Source organism: Scatophagus argus, chromosome 2 (genome assembly GCF_020382885.2).
Source record: "Scatophagus argus isolate fScaArg1 chromosome 2, fScaArg1.pri, whole genome shotgun sequence".
Classification (NCBI taxonomy): domain Eukaryota; kingdom Metazoa; phylum Chordata; class Actinopteri; family Scatophagidae; genus Scatophagus; species Scatophagus argus.
This window is the reverse complement of record NC_058494.1, coordinates 10015998-10037722: the sequence shown is the minus strand read 5'-3', so window position 1 is coordinate 10037722 and position 21725 is coordinate 10015998. Positions and strand designations below refer to the sequence as shown.

General features: G+C 42.1%; 1 protein-coding gene across 5 annotated transcripts in view; it reads right to left on the bottom strand.

Moving 5' to 3' along the window:
* The window catches only part of add3a (adducin 3 (gamma) a), a 92557-nt gene that overhangs the window by 44307 nt on the left and 26525 nt on the right, over positions 1 to 21725 (bottom strand). The window contains exon 1 of one of the 5 annotated variants that reach the window (XM_046408027.1): positions 19675 to 20002. The exons of the other annotated variants lie outside the window; for them this stretch is intronic. The gene's annotated coding sequence lies outside the window, so the exon portion shown is untranslated. Of the gene's footprint in view, positions 1 to 19674; positions 20003 to 21725 lie in introns of those variants that run through there. 5 annotated transcript variants of the gene reach the window in all.

The following is a 21725-nucleotide window of genomic DNA, read 5'->3' as shown; positions in this document are numbered from 1 at the left end:
TTACATTTAATAGGACATGCTAAGTAAAGTGATTCTGACGTTGATGTTAGAACAATTTAGGACAATTTAAAACGGATTATACAAACAAACCCAAGTAAAATGTGGAAATAAACTCTGCTGTGTGTGCTCACACATACACACTGCTAGCTGCTAATCATCCTGTAATTATAGCTGGTAATGACAGAGCCATAGACACAGTTTAACAGGACCCCGTTGCTTTAACCACACAAACAAAAACAATCCCTTGCCGGGTGTCACAGCCGCTAACTGCTACCGTATGTCCTCACCACCAGTTGGCTTTACAGTCATCAGGCAGGTCCAAGCTGCTCCATGGCTACACAACACAATATACTTTTACAGGAGGGCTGTGTGATGAATTAGCCTTGGTGTGAGTTACGTGACATTTTCTCGAAACTCTTACTGGCATCAATGTCTGACGGAGAGAATAAGTAAACCACATGGATTCTTCAAAGTTGACTCCACAGTTTTGTTTTTCTTTAATGGCGCCCCGATGGTTTCTACAAACAAAAGCACTTTGGAAAAGTTTTCACTTGGTATCTGGTTAAGATTCAAAGCACAAGTTAGGGCTCAGGAAGTCTCTCAATAACTCACAGTCTCAGTGCTACTGAGCAGAGATGAAAATAATTGAGCTGCTTTGTTCAGAGGCACAGCGGCATTGAGTGTTGCAGAAACTTAACGCAGTATTTAGTAACTATATTAACATTTAGAATTTTTTCACTTCAAAGCACTGAATCAGATAGGAAGTCTACAAGCAGGGTTTTTAAGGAGACACACACAAAAACAAAAGTGTAAGCTCCCATCATGCTTTGGGGAGATGTTGACAGGAAATGTAATGTTACTATGGGACCAGCAGAGCTGTGCTCTACATCTGAAGCCCAAATTCACTAGTTTAACTTCCTGTTTGCATTGTAGCCATGGATGTACAGACAACTATTCCTGGATTACTTTAATACTGAAAAAAAAATAAAACAACAATTCTCAAGCAATTTTTGGAGTTATAAGGAACATTTTTTTCTATTATTTGTAATCAGAGTTATGGACATTTATTAATTTAGTTTTGATGGAAATTGCTGTAACCCCAATAAAGACTTTCTGATTTTAACAATCAAAAACATTTTGCTTGTTAGTTCAGCAGTGACAAATGCACCATAAAGGTTGTGCCATACGTGTCTGGTTCATGTTTTCCATGAACCGAAACTGTTGCTTCCCTTCTTTGAGCATGAAAGCTATGCAGAGGAAATCTTTTATAATCATTTCTTATATTTACAAAACCCCTGGAGATATTAGCTCCCTGCAGCAGAGGACAAGAATATACTTCTGTCCTGGATTTCCAATGGATAACTGAGTTATTTTTCCAACAGTCTCTGGGGCAAAATCCTGCTGCAGAATGAAGCACTGAAAAGAACTGTTTCATTTTGTATGTTGGGAAATCAATGAATATGTGGGATGCACCAAATAAGAAAAGGAATTTGTCTTCTATGCTCACCAAAAGACAAATGAAAATAAACTGTGGCTTCAAGAGAGAGAGAGATTGTGGCGCCATAAAGCTTAGAGGTTTATTTCCAAGGCAAATGATTTCTATGCCAATCCCTCCACCCCAATCTGAGCCCTGTCTGCACCAGGTGAGCCACATTTTGCCTGAACTGGCATGTGGGAACAGATAGGCAAATTATTATGGGGTTTCTCCACTTCTTGACTTCATGCATGTTGTAATCTCTGCCTTCCTGAAACAATCATTCAGAGTGGACTGGTTTGAAAACTGAACATATGAAATGAAATCAGACTTGTAAAACTGCATAGTAAAGGATCCATAGCCATGTGCGTCCAAATGTAACTGAGCTTCCCAGCTTTATTAAGCACAGGTGTGTAAAAAGATGAGAACTGACAACCAAGGGGCCAAACTGAAAGAACTGAATGCAGCAGCAAGGACTTTGCAACACTGACTATGGCCTTTTTCGTGGAAGACCACAGTCACATGGTGGATCAATAATGCGGCCTTTAATAACTGTGTGCATTTATGCTTTGGGGGAAAATAGATCCTCCAGAACTTTTCCCCTCAGAGAAAGCAGCATTCTTTTCCACACAGAAAAGATTTCTTACTACTGACTTGACTTTCAGCCGTAATAAATGCACATCAACAGTTGGACTGTGTTCCGCATTTTCACACTGTTCGAGATTAGCAGCTGAGAAACATCAAGTGTTTGACTCTGGGCGATAAGGTGGGAGTAGGAGCAGTTTTGTAACAACGTGAAACTCTGAAAGACACCACATACGGCTGATGAAGAGTCCTAACGTATGAGGGTTCAATCTCAGTTCATGAACTTACTTTCCCCTTTTGAGATGTCTGATGCAGAAATCCATTCAAATAAACGTAATTCCACACTTACACGAAATCAAATTATCGAGCAGTCGCACATTGTGCCTTCTGTCAAATGGAGCTGTACTATTGTTGATGAACACAGGGCCCCATGACTCGTCTGGGCAAGCAATGAGGCACAACATTGAGGGGGCGTTGGCCAGGGAACTGGTGTGTGTGTATGTGTTTGGGGACTATCCATTACACAATCCAAGGAAGCAGACGGATTCGATATGTCGAGGTCTGTGTCTAGATGAGGTCATCACACATGAAGCGGGAACTGCACCCCCTTTACACCAGCACAAACACACATACAGTACACGCAGGGGTATGAGCACACCAAATGGCCACACACTCATGAGTTTCTATAGCAACTCCAAACAAACACTCCGTGCATGTAGTGACCCCACCCCAGCAGAAAAGAGGGAGAAACTTAGACAGAGAGGCAAAACAGACATAAAAGTAAGATAGAAGGAGATGAAGGCAACAGTAAGGGACATGAAAAAGAATCCTGCAGCTACATATGCTTCATTTAATGTATGCTCTATGTCTTATTCATAGCAGAGACATTTAAAAAACATTACACACAACGAAGAAACCCTTTACCACATGCACGCATTTGCCTCTGCCCCTAAAGCTCCTACACTATGAATGTGAACTTTTGGCGTAGACCTCTAAACCTGCATTTGTATTCCTAAAACCATTCTCACATTTGGTATAAAAGGAATTTTCTGACCAAACAGCCCACTGGTGAGGTCCCCTGAGAATGACATGCCTTCAGGCTTTTTTTCTCTATTTACATTTGTCAATAGGAACACTGACACTGAACACTGCCAGACATACAACAACAACAAACTGATGACATTTGTTTTGTTAAATTTTTAAGGCTACATTTGACCACCTATTGTTAACGTGGATAACATTTCACACAGGATTTGGAATATATTGTTTCATATATCGTATCACAACACATTTTTGTCATTCAATGTTCCTCTTGGGCTGGCAGATTGATCTCGAAGGCATCCGTAATCTACTTTCACGAAAACTGTAGAGCATTTAACGTTCTCTCAAATCACCCACCTTTAGCTAGAAGAGTACCTCCTTTAAAGTAGGAGCTAAAAAAGTCCCGCAAAACTGTGATCCAAGAACTATGGTCGCTCCAGTTGTTTGGGTGCAGATTCAACAAAAAGGGGGCTTCTCAGATCTGAGTTCTTAGAACTATGAAGAGGGTCCTCTGGCGGGAAGTCGCTTGCAAATACTTGATTTCACAAGAAGACAAAGGAATGGTGAAATAATCTCATCCCACCAGTATCTCGTGGGCCTCTTATGTTGTTCCACCACACAGGTCGCAGCCTTAGCACACAGTGACCACACAGACAACCAGTCCCCACAAAAGGCCTTTTCATTCACCTTAGAGCTCCAGAAACAGAAAAGGGAACAAACCAACAATAGACATGAAGCATGCATCAAAGTGAAGGCCGGTTATTGAGACTTAGCAGCTTCCAAGGTCAGTCAAGGTTGAAGACGCCCACATCCGCTCATTGAAAGGACACTGGCATTTAGATGATTTGCTGGTTGAAGAAACCTCTGACCACTTGCACTTTTGGCATTTTACTCCATGTTTTGTAAAGTCCATCCTGTGGCTCTGCTTTGCTGGTGAAAGGTCATTAGTTAGATTCCACTAAAGCAGTAGGCACCTATGGCCAACTGGCATGGAAGATAACAAAACTCAGATGTGTTTCACTACTTCATGGTTTCATGAATAAAACAGGAAAGCAGCAGGTTAGACCCTGGGATCACAGTAAAATCACCAGCTGTGCTACTAAATCTTACTTTAATACAAATGTACCAGGAGCGTTCCAGCTGATTGTGCAGCCAAACACCACCTTATATGCCACTATTCACAAGCAGGCATTTTAGGTGTTACATTACTAACGTTGTCTTTTTTGCACTCAGCAGTGTTCCCGCCATAACAACTGCTACTTATCTTGATGAGCTGTCTACCTCGAGACAGCCTGAAAAGGGGGTAGCAAGCATCCATAGAACTGCTGTTGCAAATGATGAAAGGATGTTTGCACCTTTATTTTTGAAAGGATAAGACTGATGTTTTTCTATACTTTTCTACTTTTCTTAGTAACAAAATTAGTTAGTTTGTCTTTGTAGCAACATTCAGGATCCATGAAAGTCCATTTGTCCAATAATATAATTTATTGAACAGAACCAGATGGACATGCGGCTTTATAAATGACAAAAAAAATGCTGAATCATATTTCTGTCTATGCAAGTATAGTCATTAGTATAAGTATTAAGTATTAGTCATGATTCTACTCCATATTTGGCTCTCGTATTTATAGCAGAATATACAGCAGCGAAGATGAGTGAGTTGTAAGCGAGTAAGTGAATTAAGTTAGTAGTCAGCCAAGATTAAAGCATTTAACTGATTAATAGACAAAGCTGGGGCAGGTCTTGAGTGACGGATTTTGCTACAGAAAGCAATAACTGACTACAGTCTTCAAGTCCCAAGGGCTGCTCTCTGTGCAAGATTTTCTGGACTGCAGCACTGTGGATCAAAAGGGTGGCCTAAACAGACTGGAATTCAGCCAAGTGCCTTTGATGAGTTTTTGTTTTATTTGATAGAAGATCTCAGCATGTCTCTACCACAACAGGAAACAAGTGGAGTTCTCCTCACTGACTGTCACTGTGCTGTGCTTTGACCCCTTCTATCACATCTGACCGCCCAATGACACGCTGTCAGAGCAGAGGGAACAGTGCCTCCAGTGAGTGTGTGAGAGTGTGTGAGCGAAGCCTTCCATGTTTCCGGGCCTGTCAGGCCTGAGCCTCAGGGGTTGCGACACAAATCCATACAAAGCATCCATCATGGAAAGGAAAGTGGCCACAACTGATGCTGATGACAACCAGAAGGCCAGGACCTGAGAGTCCTTCCTTGCCTCATCAACAACTCATTCACGGAGTTTCACTGTCACAGAACTCCATTCGAAAGAAGTCCATTTGTTGCTTTAAAGTAGGTGTGTGTGTGTGTGTGTGTGTGCACTGAAAGGACTGATGCAACAGGGCATGTAAATACACAGTATTTCTTTTATGAGAACAAGTGACACATTTTGAACTGTAGTAAAACTGCTGAAATTCTACTATTTGATTAGTTGATCAACAGACATTTCCTTGGGCATCACTATATTCAACTGTTTTATGTCATTTTATACTAAACAATTAATTGAGGTAATAATTGGCAGTTGTATCCTTAAAACAAACAGGTGAACAATATCACTTCATCGGACAAGTCAAGCATTTTTGGCACCAAGTGTTGTTTCACTCACCTCTTTACAATCAACTTTAACCACTGGAGACCAGTGATATGCAAAGTACACAACTTCAGTTCTTGAGTCAAAGTATAGATACTCCTGAGCTGTTTATGGATAGTGGCCCACACAGAGTCCTGACCTCAACCCCATCCAACACCTTTGGGATGAACTGGAACAGAGACTGAGAGGTCAGGTCTTTTGGTCCAACATCAATGCCCGACCTAACTATGGTTCTACTGCATGAATAGGCAAAAATTCCCACGGAAACACTCCAAAGTCTTGTGGAAAACCTTCACAGAAGAGTGGAAGCTGTTACAGCTGCTACGCTGTCTTTATGTTTAGAATGCAAAGTTACTAAAGGACATATGCTCAAAAAATGTAAAAAATGTTTAAACGTGTTTAAAAAAAATGTTAAAGTAAACGTACTTAGGTACTATCCACCCCTGCTGGAAAACATTAAAAACATTTTTACCTGGTGTTGAGTTAGTCCTAATTAAACAGTTTATGAAGTCCGATTAAATCTGAACTAAACTGACCAGCTTTGTAATCCTGTTTCCCACAGTCATCTTGGAACAGACAGCATCTTGGTCCTGCTTCATGCCAGTGCATGATAATAATTATTCTGCAGAGATGCTTTTGGGATGCCAGGCCCTCAACATGGGGTCAGAACTCTCTATTAAGAGGTCTTTGTGTAATTTAAGCATCATTTCCCCCCATTTGTGGTCTGTGTAATTAATTCTATTCATCCTTTTTCATCTCTGTTTCCTTATCATTGTTATGTTGTGGTTGTCCAAATGTGTAGCCTGCAGTGTCTCATTGCTTCTCTCTCCTTCTCTGACAGTGACACACATATGTATGTGTGTGTGTGTGTGTGTGTGTGTGTGTGTGTGTGTGTGTGTGTGTGTGTGTGTGTGTGTGTGTGTGTGTGTGTGAAGGAAGGACAAGCTTCCTGTCAGGATGTGGGGTCCAGCAGGGGACAGTGGCACTTAGCCAGAAGTCACAACTTTCTGCTGAAACCAAGTGTGTCGGAGTTTGTGTGTGTGTGTGTGTGTCCTTGCTGTGCATGCATTCATGTGCAATTGTCCGCATCCTGATTGCTCTGACCACTGAGTGAGCATACTTCATTTCAGAGGAGTCATTTCATCGATGGTAGGAAATTCTCCTCAAACATCAAAGTGATTCTGGACTCATACTGTAGCACAGCTTTCATTCACAAACTTCATCTCCAGAAGAACCTGAATAAGGCCAATTATCAGCGTCTCTCCTCATGGAAGGCTTCACTGAGCTACACAGACTATAGATAATTAGACCACCAAGGAGGAGAAAAATACTCCAGAGCCTGGGCCTCATAGATGCCCTTTCTTCCTCTCCTCTTGCCTCTCTACGCTTTGTACTTTCTCCGTTAATCTCCTTTGCCTTTTCTAGCTGCTTTCCCTCATCCTTTCACCATTTCTCATGTCTGTTTTGTTCCCTGTCTTTCTACCAAGGAAGGGATATAAAAATCATTCAAATTTACATAAAAAGAGCAAAAATTGTACAGTTTCTGACGCTCTGAATAACAATTATGCTTGAGAAATGTAATGATGAGGATAATTTTCTCAGAACTGAGATCATTACTAACTCAGTGTTATGGCCGTTGGGTGTATGAGAAAATTGCAATCATCTCACTGTCATATGATATCTCAGGCAGATTCATATGATGTTTTCATTCACATGGTTGTGCTTTTAGGCCTGAGGAGCACAGACAAAATGGCAGGAAGATGTGGCTATAACTAGTATCATTTTAGATAAGTATTTTCCAGAAATTGAGATCCAAGCTTGCCTTAGATGTTATGTCCCCATGTTACACTTTGCTATACCTCGAGAGCCCTAACACATTAACAACATAAGTATGACCTCACAGTCATTACCATAAGTGTAAAGATGATTCTGTGTATGTTTTCAGCATATGTTTGCACTAGTAGGTCCAGCTGTTTCCGCACACACCCTTCTCATTCCCACTTACACACCAGCGCACACACAAACTACCATCCTTCCCAGTCAGGAAGAACTTAAAGGATATCCACAGAGAAGCAGCTTATCATTGTGGCAACTTATTGTTCCTGACAGCCAGTGTGCTATATGACTCACAGAGACAAGGGACCTGGTGACGCAATCAGGAAGGAAAACAACAGTGACAATCACCACAGCTGAGTGTTAATGCAAACTTTCTGTAAAACTGAGGCAGCATCACAAACTCCTAAAAAATTCTAATTGTACTGTAGTGACTTGGTTTTTACAGCTAATGCAACTGTTGAAAGTCTAGTGGTGGAAAAAAATGTTTTTAATAAAGTACAGAACACATGAATGGTGTGCTTGATTTGAAAGACTCCTGGCTTGTCAAACTGCGATGGCTCCCCATTGTGTTCCCCAGGTTTTACTTTTCTGGCTCCAGTAACTGTTAAGATGACGACAGGTTTAGGAACATCTCGTTTCATTACTACAATTCATTACTTACTTCAATCACATTCTTGTTTTTCTCTGTGGAGTTAATCCTTTAAACAAACACAAGGACTCAGATGTAGCAGCTAGGAGCTTAGCACCATATTTTTCACACCAAAAAAAGGAAAAGAAAAAAGGAAAATACTAAGTTACACCTCTGCTTATTCATGGTTTGTTTTGTCTCTGCTTTACTCTTATCCATTTGGCATCTTAACAGGAGTATCTTCAGAGTCTCCATCACCAGCCTGCAGCATGCCTGTACCACCACAACACTTCACTGTCACTGTCAGCTTGAGACAGACGGAGAGCATACCAAAGGATCTGATGACAGATATCTTAAAGCCTCTGTATGTGAGACCTTTAAATAGGCACAACAAGAGCAAAGCAGGCAAAGGAGGGATTATTACCTGACAGCAGATCATAAAACACAAGGGATTATGTTTTCAACCTTCAAGCTTAGATGTCTGATTATTTTCCCATCGGGTTAAAGATCACTCAGACGTTAATTCAAGAAAAACTACTGCGGGCTAATGGTGACAAGGAACTACAGCGTGTCACTGTGCATCAGCGTCAACCCAGCTGACTTGTCCGAGAGTTTTACATTTCCCAACATTTTCATAGAAATCGGGAGTCATTTTGTGTGATGAAAGTTCTTTTGACAATAGTTATTAAGGGCGAAACTCAAATCGTAAAATGCCTGTTAGGCTCCCACTGCTTGTAGATCACCAGTGATATCTGTTGAAAGTGTGAAGGTGCCCAGACAACAGAAATGGTCAGCTGTGTGTACCTTTAAACACTATGTGTGACTGGGGTTTGTCCCCATCAGCAGCACACAATCACCACAATCGTACTGTTGCATGAAATGAGGAGTCGCTGACCGACAATCGCTTCTTGCAACAGTAAAGAGAGTGTGAGCTACTTCCTGTGCCCTCAGTATGTTTCAAATGAACAACGGTGCATCATGACATATTGTCCAGTCACGTCTAACAACACAGCGTTTGTACCATTTCTGAATGACCACACCCGAAGGTGGGCTAAAAACAATTTACAAACACGGATCCCTAAACTTCTAAACCCAGGCACAAAAGTAGTTGGAAATCAAGGGAAAGCCTTGACACACATTACAAGGCCGACAGATGCACAGACTTTTTACACAGGTGGGTAATGCTACCAACAGTTTGGGCAAAGCTGATCTTTGGCACACATACCTAAGATTAACTGGAGTAGAAATTTGTTCATTTTCAGTTTCCAGTTCTGCTTCATTTTTTCAAAGATGCTTGTGAAACCAGAAGACAATCTCAGCAAACACTTGATACATTAATCTTCAAATGACTAACTTAATTTATACTATTCTGCTTTTTACCAAACATATGGCATAAAGGAATGCGCCTGACCCAAAGTATGGCTGTCACCGGTCAGCTTTCCAGGCATGCCATGTAATGATTTAAAGTGGCATCACGGACATGTAATCCAACATTTGGATCTCTGTCAAAGGGCACAGCCTTCTGAGAGGGAACATTTAGGCAGAAGGAGGATGCAGGTTCTCAAGTTATGTTGAAATTAGCCACCAATTTGTCAGGGAGGCAGGTAAATGTTAGCAGCACCCCTGGGGTCCACATTGCAGTGTCACTTTCAATTAGCATGATCAAACACGGGGAAGGGAGCAGGAGAGAGAAAAAGAAGGAAAATGAGAGAAAAAGAGGGATGGAAATGGAGTGTGACCCCACTGAAGGCCTGTTGCTCAAATATGTCTCATGGCCCACAATGGGGGGAGTATCATCAGCAAGAAAAATCTCTTTGATATATTTTTCAGCTGTGCGATGTGATACCGCAACTATGCACCGAGAAATTCTACAACTCCCTCTAACTGCCTGCACAATCCTCATCTTTCATTTCCTCCCCCCTGTGGTGTCCTTACAATCTCCTCATCTATCGTCGTTGGTTATTAGATAAGAAATGACGGAAAGATGAATTAGAGGAACGACGCAGCAGCTGGCTTCACTGCAGGTTTTCCTTACAGTGGAACTACTTTCAGATCAAGTGGAAGTGAATATCTTCACTGCACAAAAAAGGGAGGGTAATGACGTTATTTAAAGTGGCGGTGGTGACTTGACTTAGTTTATAAGGTGCCTGATGAGACAGACAGACCGGTCCTTTCTGTTTTTGTCTCTCAGACGCACTCACGTGTACACAGCAGTATATTACATTATCAGTTCCCCCACAGTAACACTCTGCACCGATATCCTTTTCAAGTCCTCCCCTCTGTTTAACCGATCAGAAAAACCGCCCACCACCATAGCAGCCTGTTTCTGGATGTGGTGGTTAAAGACGAGCATGAAGCGATCTTTCCACTTTTTAAATGAAGTCAAGGAAGATTTATGGCTAGTTGGTGGGCGATGTAAAGCATGACCGTGCATTGCCTATGGAGGAAGTAAGTCAGAAGAAAGAAAAGAAAATGTGACACCATCACAGCAGTGGATGGCTTTAACAGAGGACAGTGGTGTGTAATGACCAGCTCGGGAGGTGCAAGGAGCAATGATCTAATGGTTGGACTAGCTGCTTCAGTCAGCAGTAAAACCCCTGATGTCTAATATTAATAATGAATAAGCAACAGTTAAACCTTAGGAAAAGACCCTTATTACTTATTAACAAAACTCTCTGTAAATTCCTGTTCAGTCCTACGATTAATGCTTTAACATTAATAATAAAAAATACTTTCCATGATCGTGATATTTTAAAACTTTGTCTAAATTTAACTTGATAATTGGACTGAATGTTGCTTTTATATCTCTGTCCTCCACTCCGCTCTTGCACTTCCAGCCTGCGTGTGCATGCATCCGTCTCTAATCCTCTTCCTGTACGGTTCACTGACACCTCGACGCTCATTTGTCCAACTCTTTATTTGATATCCACCGGAGGGTGTCTACCTCTGTCCCTCCTCTCTGTCTGACTCTTCACTCATCCCTCCATCTGCCATTTCCCAGCTTCAACCACTTCTGCGTTCCCTTCAGCCCCCCACTGGTCTGTCCTCTGCTTCACTCATTCCTCCCCATTTCGTCTCACCCGTCTTTCATCTCCCTTAACCAGGTCCTCCTCCTCCTCTCTCACACTTTGCCCACTGTCCTTCTTGCTGAGAGGACAGTGCAGCATCCTGGCAGCTCTCCACCCTCCCTGCCTAGGCGGAAAAATAAACAAGTGTCCACATGTTCCCAAGGAATTTTAATGACTTCCATAACTCTGGCTTCTTTACCTGCCAAACCCCAGACAGCATGAGGGAAACAGTGGACTACAGACGAGCCAGTTTAGCGGCACTGATGACGAGCTTTGTGAACCTGAGCCAAGTAGTATCCTTTGAAGAGCTGAGCAGCTTTAAAAGAGGCTAGAGATTTCTCTAAGAGAAGAAAAGAAACCGTATAGACAAATCTGTGAGCTAAAAACACTAAATAAAACCTACATACACACATCATATCGTCTCACCTGTATTTTATTAAAGAAGAATAATGGAAGAAAATATATTTAAAAAATGTCTGATGACTGGGTAGCCAATCAAATGTAATGTGCACACAATACACTTGAATCTATGATGACCACGCACAGAGTGGGACCTTCAAATGCCCCATTGCGCAGGCTCAATAACACACACTATACATGTGGTTGCATGTTAAGCAGTGATCAGTGCAGTCTCACAGCACTGATGCATGTTATTCTACCTGGAAGATAAAACCAAGACCATCTCTGTGCTCATCTGAGCTGTGGCATTGCACTTAAGCTACAGATGAAGCTCTGCTGAAGTCTCCCTATGCTCAATATGTGTAGGTCCTGTCATTTGCATCACGCCCAATCAGAATCAGAATCAGAAATCAGAATTCCTTTATTAATCCCTGGAGGGAAATGATGCTGTTGTTACTTTTAATTGTTTTCTGATCTGTGCTTCTACAAGAAACGCAATTATCAGAGACACAACTGTTGTAAAAAATATCGATAAAGGGTTCGGTTTGCTTGAAACACGCATGTGTATCAGGGCGTGTCATGTGACTACGTCTTAAGGTAGAAATATTTACAACTGAACCTCTCACAAGCTATGTGGAAAAAAGAGAGCTTGAGAGCGAGGTTCACATCCTGCTTTACTGTCCCATTTGGGCACGGGTGGCCACTCCCTACTCGAAGCAGTTATGCTTGTCAGGATGATGATTTTCAGATGCAACCTGCCCCCCAATTCCAATGTTAAGAAGGCGATTTAAGACATTGTCACATGACTCTGACAAGCCAATTGTTTAAAGCAAAGGATTCTGAAGTCGTAGCATAAACCAAACATTGTGTGCTTCTGCTACTTCGCATTAAAGATTTCCATTGACAAGCCAGGCTTTTATTCTGTAGCAACAGGAGCTCTGAGTATGACATGCTGTGAGTATCACAATCATATGAAAAGTTGACACATGAAAACGAGGAGTCGAAAATGTTCCCCTGGGCTGGATGTTCTCTGGTGAGTATGACTGCATACATGATTATTCACAAGCTTATGTTTGTATGAGAGACAGAAACATCATGTGCAGTGATTTAGGTTCACAAGAGGCGTCAGGTTGGAAAACCCCTCATGGGAGTGTGTTTTACTGGTGTCACAACCCACAGTCTGTCAGGTCAAACTCCTGTGACCTGACACAAAAATGGATCAGAGGTTGATGGAGATCTCTGTCGAGGGCCAAAGCCAGGCAGTAAATCTGGAGAATTACTCTTGTCATACTAAATGTTGAGAACAATTTTTTAAAAAAAGTACCGATCCATGCATTTAATAGTTCAGAGGTAAACAGACCTGTAGACTATAGTGATCTAATTTTTAATATAATTTTAAATGACCGTGCATCAAAAGTTTGTCCATCTTGTCCATTAATATCAGTTTGTACCTTTGTGAATCCTTGGTTCATTACTCTGATTTATGTAACATAAGGGGTGCATTACATCTGTGCATATTTCTGCCGTCTGGCCTTCTCCTCACCTTCATTAGCAGCACATTACGAAATCAGACAATGTGTTTTATTACAGATGTGTCAGTGGTGGGGAACACCCAGGCCACTGGCAGGACCACTGTTTAGATTTCTGATCCCCTCAGTTATGTTTTTCTTTCCCTCTCAACCCAGGCCCAGCTGCAAAGGAAATGACAATATGAGGGGAAAACAACAGAGATTAATAACATCTCCTCCCACCAACTCACACTCCCCACACCATTACCCATTTCTCCCCTCATGTATCCCAAACTGGTCTATTTTTGTACATGTGGTTTGCTCAACCTCCCACTCAACTTCTCAATCTCTACCTCTACTAGTTTCATCTACAGGGCTGCGACCCTTGACCCATGAAATTGATACGACACTCTTGTCTTGCACAAACTCAGGAGGCACACACTCTTGCAGATTTGGTTTCTCTCCAGCTTTCTCTCTTTAGACCCCGTTCTCTCTCATGTGTGAGGAATCTGGGCTGTGTTCTCCAACTTCAAGCTCGAGATGATTAGCAGGCCTTGGGGGAGTGGGCCCAAAGAACTCCCACAAACTCCTCATGTAAAACACAGCATGAATAAATTGCTTAAACTCATTAAAATTAAACTAATAATGCATAAAGGCATTCCCCTTCTCTTGACCATTAAACTTCCTAAGCTTATATTTTCACCCTCTAGATCCACTTGACATACTTCAGTTAACTCAATAATATAATGCAATACAGCCTTCTAAGAGCCAAATGTAGGGGTGATCTGCGCTAGTACAGTCTCATTTTGCTCTTCTCATGCCTCACAGCATCATGTACAAAGTCTCTACCATATGGGTGGGGGTAGGGGAACCACTGCTCTAACCTATTCTACTGACACACAACTGAGCACCTGTTTGCATTTCGTGATTGGGGAAGACTGTGACTGTGGTCAACAGTCTCTGTTTTAGTGACTAGATTTGGTTATTGCCAAATGTCCAAACCACAGCTGGTTCAAGCACTGAGATCTTCAGCTTCACTCTGATGCAATTCCCTCGATGGGAGGTGGGGGACGTCAAACTGGAGTCCGTCCTCACTGGGCTCTACTCAAATATCCTCTTCTGGCACAGAGAAACCTCATCCTGACTTCATAAATGACTTCCAGGTTTTGGTTAAGAAGCAGAGAGAAAGAGATTTAAGGGGAAATTGGGAGTTGGTGTGCCCAGCCTCCACACCAGTCAAAATTTGCCAGAACAGATAAGCATCCCACTGAATGATGAAGTCATTCTTCAGACTTTAATAAACAAGGTTCTGTATGGTTTTGCAGTGAATTCCAGGGATGTACTGTAAGTTCGTTCCTACGTGTTTTGCTGGCCAGTTGTTATGATTCTTAGTTCTGCAGAAAATGACAAGGTCAGGACAAGTCAAGTCAAGTCAACTTTATTTGTATAGCCCATTTTTACAAGCAGTTTGTCTCAAAGGGCTTAACATAACATCAGCAACATCCTCTGCCCTTCGACCCTCACATCGACTAAGGAAAAACTCCCAGAAAAACCTTTAACAGGAAAAAATGGAAGAAACCTCAGGGTGAGCAACAGAGGAGGGATCCCTCACCCAGGACGGGCAGACGTGCAATGGATGTTGTACAGGCAAAGCAATATCAGCTTTCTTGTGTGCTCCAATCCTCCTTTTACAATCTCTCAACCTGCCGCACATCACACTGCACAGAGCTGCAAATCCAAGCAGACAAATGTCACATCTGGAACAAAGCAACAACTCATCCTTAAATTTCTCCCTTTTTAAAAGTTTCATTTTCTTCCCAAAGCTCAAAATACAGGCTTCACCTTTTTGTTCTTTCATTTCCTTACAAAGTAAAATGTAGGTTTTCAGATGTCTACTATTAAAGTGTTTATCCCAGCTCATTGAGAAATTACTATTTATTACCATTCATTTGTTAGCAATTATAGTGAAGGTCAATGGGGCATTAAACACTACAATAAAAAACTTGTAAAACACTTTTCTAACAGTTTGTTATTGAGTGGTGGTTGCCCAGTCAACTAGCTTGCCTGAGTTTACACTCACAAAATGCTGAAATTCCTCCCTTCAAACGGCTGAACTGCCGTAACACACATGACAGTCCTTGTGACTCAGCACCAGTTGGCCATGAATGGAAGGGAAAACCGTCCTTAACAAAAGAGAGAGTCAAAATGTTCATCAGGCACCTCTGATTGAAAAGTTGCAGTAAAACCTTCACAACCAAAGACAGTGAGCAAGTGTACAGAGGGAGTAACAATTGCAGATGGAGATAAAGTAAGGCAAATGACACTGACTCAGAAGGAACTTAAGCATAATGGAAAATAAAGCTCGGTCATAACGGCAGGGCAGAACTGTCCCCAAAGTTTGAGTCATCGGGTGCTTTTGGTGAATACTGTCCAATATTTTATTTTATGGAAACTTTTACTCATGGTGTCTTACAGCATTCAGTAGCTGATCTGGATTGTCAGAATTCACCAGATCAGAAACCATACACACCTACAGCAAGCTCAACAAATGCACAGATTCTCTCCTCTTCCTGTACAAATAACTGTTACATCCAAAGGGACAAGCCATGAGAGAAAGAAGTTGGCTGGTCCTTCCACTGGGTGAAGACAGGCCCAGCAAAGCTTTCTCATGAACTCTGACCTGGCCAGAGCAGTCTATATAAAGTGTTGGAAGAAGTGCAAAACGTGATCCGTTTTACCCTACAAGCCTAAACTCACTGCAGGTGAGGTTGATTGGAAGCCTGGGCTTAGAGGAGTCAAACCACCGCTGGGCAAAAAGAAGAGCAAAGACATTAAAAGATGCCAGACATTAAGCCACTGAACTGATACTATTATCCAGAGGGACATGCATGGGATTCAGTGAGTGCACTTTTTCTCTATTTGATTCCAATATTAACTGCAGCAAGAGGACTGATACTCACTAAATCAAACAACAATGAAACCACACAGCATCAATTCCCCCTTTTTTTGAGGTGTTTCCAAGAATCTTATTAGTGGCTGTAACATGGTTAAACCATCTGTGGGAGAGGACAACAATCAGTCAATGAGCCTATGTCAACAAACCACAAGATATAATTTTAAGTCTGGAGGAAATTGAGGATCAGTTAGTCTTGTCCATGTGAATGTCAAACTTTAAAAGACCTCAGTGTTTACTAAATAAAATGACCCTGACTGTAAAAAAATTACTGGTTCATAGGCAGTATATTCTTGTTACGCTTTCTGCAAAGAAACCTGATCACAGCTAGTTTGGGCCCCCGTATGTGCACCTGCATTAAAGCTGAAATGTGTGCAGTCCTTTGTCAAAGCTCACATCTAAGCCCCTCAGTGGGACCCAGCCCAAGTACATTTGGTTTAACTTAAGAGCTGGACTGCAGGTTTCAATCAGACCAAAATCACAATCATCAAAAAGAACCAACAAAAAAAAGGTTCAGAGCTTTCATTAGCCAGAATCTGACAACAACCATTTCTTTGCTCTGCTGGCCAACAGGTGATGCTCCACAGATGTGGAGGGCGCACTTATACACAAACAACTAAGCATATATTATAAGCATATAGTATAAATATATACAGTTTACACCATACATAGACACATAAATGACTCACACACACACGCATGCGCACACACATGCAAACAAACACACACACACACACTGTGGTTGGGGATGACTTTCTTGAAAGCTTAATTAAATGCAGCAGACTTGGACAACTGGAAACCATGCCATATGACATAATCTCAGGCAGGCTAGCCAAGCTATTTAACACACACACACACACACACACACACACACACACACACACACACACACACACACACACACACACACAGCCCCATTACATAAACTGTGATTTACAACACAAGTTACAAAGACGAGTAACACCCATTTTTTGGAAGATAAGATGAATCCTTTCTGTCTCTCCGTAAAACACACACACACACACATGCACACACACACACACACACACAAAGTCCATCATCCCTCCTAAAGTGGAAACATAAGGAGAAGAACTGGAGAGGTGCTCGGGTCACAGGGGTTGATTGAGACACCAGGATAATACTTCACCACAGCAGCACTCTGTGTGCACCTCCTTGGCCTCAGCATGGGGGAAAAGAAAGCTCTTTTGACTACTTTTGAAATGTTTCGAACGACATGTCCAAGGCTGAAGTGCTGTAAGTCGCTTTTAACAGTGAGAAATCGGTTTTAATTTACCACAAAGATATATCTCAAAGCCTTGACCCGAGAGCAGGCATGTGGTGTTGAATGCAGATGGATACACAAATGCCTCTGGAGAGGAAATCAAGGCTGGTATGACTGCAAATCATTCAGCCTGAAGCAGCAATATTTTCTTGGAGGGCCCGGCACACACGGCCATTCCTGAAACAGCCTCGGAGAATAGCCAAAAGATGAAGACCAAACAAAGCCTGTTGCAAGGTTCCTATTTTATTACTTCTCTGCAAAAGAACTCTGAACAAATATTTGATTAGACATTTCAGGATTCATCAGAGGACTGAGGCCATTACCATGGCAGCCAGTGCCATGGCAGCATAGTGCGTTCACAGATCCTCTGCAGACAGAGTTGAATCTCAGAGCAGAATACACTACACTATGTTGAAATGCCTGCAAAGCAAGACTGAAATTTCACTTGAAAGAACATCAACATTTCGTTTCTTTATCAAGACTTTTGAGACATTTGAAGCATGAAATGTAGGAGGCATGCACATGACGCTTGGTGAGTCCATGTCAATTTCCAACCCACTTCATCATATTAGTGAGCAATCTTCTGTGGAATCTACTCTTCTGCAAGAACAAGATCCAACATCCTCAAACATTCAAAGTTTTATCTACCATCCTCTGCATTCTTTCAGCATTGTGCCGTCTCAGTGTTGAACTGCTATAATCAATAACATTCACATCTCTAATCTCTTTGGGATCTCTAATTTAACATGTAAGTTATGTAGCAACAGAGGAGGAAAGTATGAGGAGCTCACTGCCTTCAGGAGGCAGCACAATGATCACAGGTGTCACTGATATGATCCCATCCGACCTCATTATTCTGGCACTGAGAAGACGAAGTCAGACTCGATTTGCCAGCATCTGGGAAAACATTTCAACTGTCAGGAGGAAGATATGACAGGGAGTAAGACAGCCCCAAAAGCACTGTTTTTAATGAGCGAATGCTATGTGGACATGATGCTGACTATGCTAAGTTATTACAGTTCAGCGCACAGGTCCATTTTATTACACTGTAGGTTGATCTTAAAGCAAAAAGATTTGGTGTTGGTTGAACCTCCAAACAAACTGCAGGACAGAAAGAATCAGCTTGGCCCTACATCTTCATACTTCTCTGTGTAATCCAAGTATTAGAGTTTGCACAGCAGAGGGGAAAATTCTGCAGCAAAACTCCAAAACAGAAGAAGACAAAGGTTGAAATGGAGTACAGATTTTTGTGATAGCTCTTGAGCAAATGTTTAAGAAGGAAAAAGAAAACAAGTAGAAAACACTCCACAACCCCTGAATGCTACTTTAGGCCTGAAATGCAAACGCTCGATCACGCAAAACACCTCAAGCGATATGAAACTGAGGCAACCATAAGCAGCAAATTCAGGACTGGCAAACAAACAACAATATGAGCAAAGACCAGCCAAACCACAGATTTTCTCATCATTCAGGCAGTCCGCCAAATATGAAAGAGTGCCTTTCATAGGAACACCCAGAAAACAACGGCCAAAAATAGAAAGAAGCAGCTCCTAACGGCTCCTTCTCACTGCTCAGTCAACAGTAAACAGACACCTTTGAAAAGACGGACGACAACCAAAGCACTTGACCGCATCATCCCGCCTTTCCCTCAGGGGGTGAAGAGCCGCAAGACAGGAGGAAACATGAGAAATTCTGAACTTTTAAGACAACTTTTAAAACATCTAGAGGACAAAATACAGACCATATCTCCTCTCTAATCAATGCTTAAAACCTTCTTTCAGCTATAATCTATAAGCACATGAAATTACCTCCTGCCTCCAAACCGCTAAGCATGCTGACACTTGAGAGGGCGGCACCTCTCTTCTGCACACAGAAAGCCATCTCGGGCCCATTCACAGCTCTCGGCTCTATTCTTCTCCGTAGTAAAAAGAACCCATTGGAAAGGAGGGAAGAGGGCCTCTGCCATTTCATTTAGCATGAGGCAAAGAAAAGTCTTCTGTTCTCCTCTCAGATCAGAAGTTTCACATGTAGTCTGAACTTGTGAGCATGTACATGTACAAGCATAAATAAAAAATACGTGCTCTCAGACTCTCGGACAGATTCCTGATCTTTCCTGGGTGCTGTCAGCTCTGGGAAATGTCACAATTGCACAGAGGCAACAAGAGCAGACAGCAGTGAGAAAGCAGCCCTGATGGTGGAGAACACAGCATCCATTATAGCAGACACAGAACACACAAACACACAGGCACAGGCACAAACCCTGCTACAATCGGCTAGCGCTGTAAAGAAACTGCACTACAAACCTGCTGGACAGCCAATTAGAGTTAGACTGCTGCCTCCGAACCTTCGTCTTCACCAGACAGTTGTGATCCACCTGCACTGCAGTGAGTTTTCTGCCTGTACTGCCCTCTCTCTCTCTCCCTCTCTCTCTCTCTAACACGCCTCTCCCATTGGAGCTGAATGCAGTGTAAAACTGTTGCGCCGGCTGCCCTCTTTCTTTCACGCTCCTCCTACAGTATCTCCCCTTTTTTCTTTTGCCACTAGAGCAGGAGCTGCTCTGCTGTATCTGACTCTGTGCAGAGCAGCACCGATAGAAAACACGACGTACCAGCTGCACGAGCTGCAGAGGACTAGCCAGCATGCAGAGATTGGGGCGGGTGGGGAGACGACTGTGAATTTAGTGATGGTGGTGGGGGGGTTGAAGAGGGGAAGGGGGAGGGTCAAACCTGATTTAAATTCACACACACACACAAATGCAGGAGTGAGATGACAGGGTCCTTTCAACTCAGGGTGCTTCAGTGATCTTTTGTGTGTGAGATGTTCAAACATTTCTTTTTGGCCATTCCTTCTTTTAAAAAAAATGTTTTAGTCATTGTTCCAGACTTGAGGGCAAACTGAGGAATCAGACTGTAACAAAAAGTAAAATTCTTCAGAAATAAAAAATCCCCTCTCTCCCCCCCCCCCATCGTCTTTTCCTCCCCCTACTTTCTTTCTTTCTTTACTTTCTTTAGAGATCAAACCTTTAATTTAAATTTCTCCTCTCCTCTCCATCATTGTTGCTAAATTCTCCAAAGTCCTTGGCGAGGCACAAAAAAAAAAGCCACAGTTTCTTTCAGCAAGATTGTGACAAGAAAACCTTCCCCTGCTTTCCCTCCATTAAAGGGTCCCTCCTCCCTCCACGTTGTTCCTCCAAAAGACATCCAGCACTTTTCCCTGATAGCAGCTTAACAACCTCCTCGTGTGAGGACTCTCCCTTCACACAAAGGACTTTGGAGGAGAATTTGACCAAAACAAAGGAAGGAGGGAGGCGCTCGTATCTAGAAACTGGTGAATTTAATGATCAGCTCTGAATTTTTAGTTTTTGTGTGCTTTAGGAAATTTGAGAATACGTAGACAAGCCAAGCTTCGACCTAAAAGGAATAGTGTGACATTTTGAGAAATATGCTTATTCACTATCGTGCTGAGAGTGAGACAGCACTTTCATGCCCTTAGGCTAAATATAAATACAGAGTCAGCAGGGGGTGAGACAGCCATAGGGGAAACAGATATCTCATAGAAATAGTCTGACACAGCTTTATAATTTGGAATTTTTACACTTTGGGTTTTTTTTGTACAGATTTTGATATAAAGTGTTAATTATTGAGCTTTAGAGGTGCTGTTAGGCAGGTTTTTGTTTCCTTACGACAAAGCCAGACTAACGGTTTCCCATCTTGCAGCCAAGTCTTTCTGACTGTAGCTTCATATTGTGCAGACATTGGAGTGGCATTAGTCTTCTCATCTCACTGTCAGCAAGAAAGCTAATAAGCATATTGTTCTAAATGCTCCAAAAACATTCACAAACTGCAAAAACACAGATGAATTTAGCGCTGTCACAGTTGGTCAATCTGTTAACTGGGACGAAACAAAAGAAGCCAGAGGAATGACATTAAATTAGCACGTGAAAGGCTCACTGACTGACTTCACACTGACAGGGCTGCCAATGCAAAGTTCAACTGGGGAGTCATATTCCCATTTCTTCCTTTCATATCACCAAGCACTTTTGCATTAAGTATATGCACTCTCTCCAGAGAAAACCAATGTCCACTGTGCACATTACAGGCTTTTATGGAGATCATTTCATTAAAGGGTTTTTAACTGATTGTGAGAAGCCTGACACTGAAGAAAAGTATTTTCCAAGTGGACTTAGATTTCTCAGAACTCAGTTTAGAAGAATTAAAAAGGGCATCTGAGGACATTTAACTACCCTCATGTAAAGGTAAATCGTTGGTGTGTATAATTTATGGTCAGTCAGAGCAACAAACAAATCCCAAATGAATTTTTAATTGCAGCTTCATTGGCGACGCTTCCATTTGGA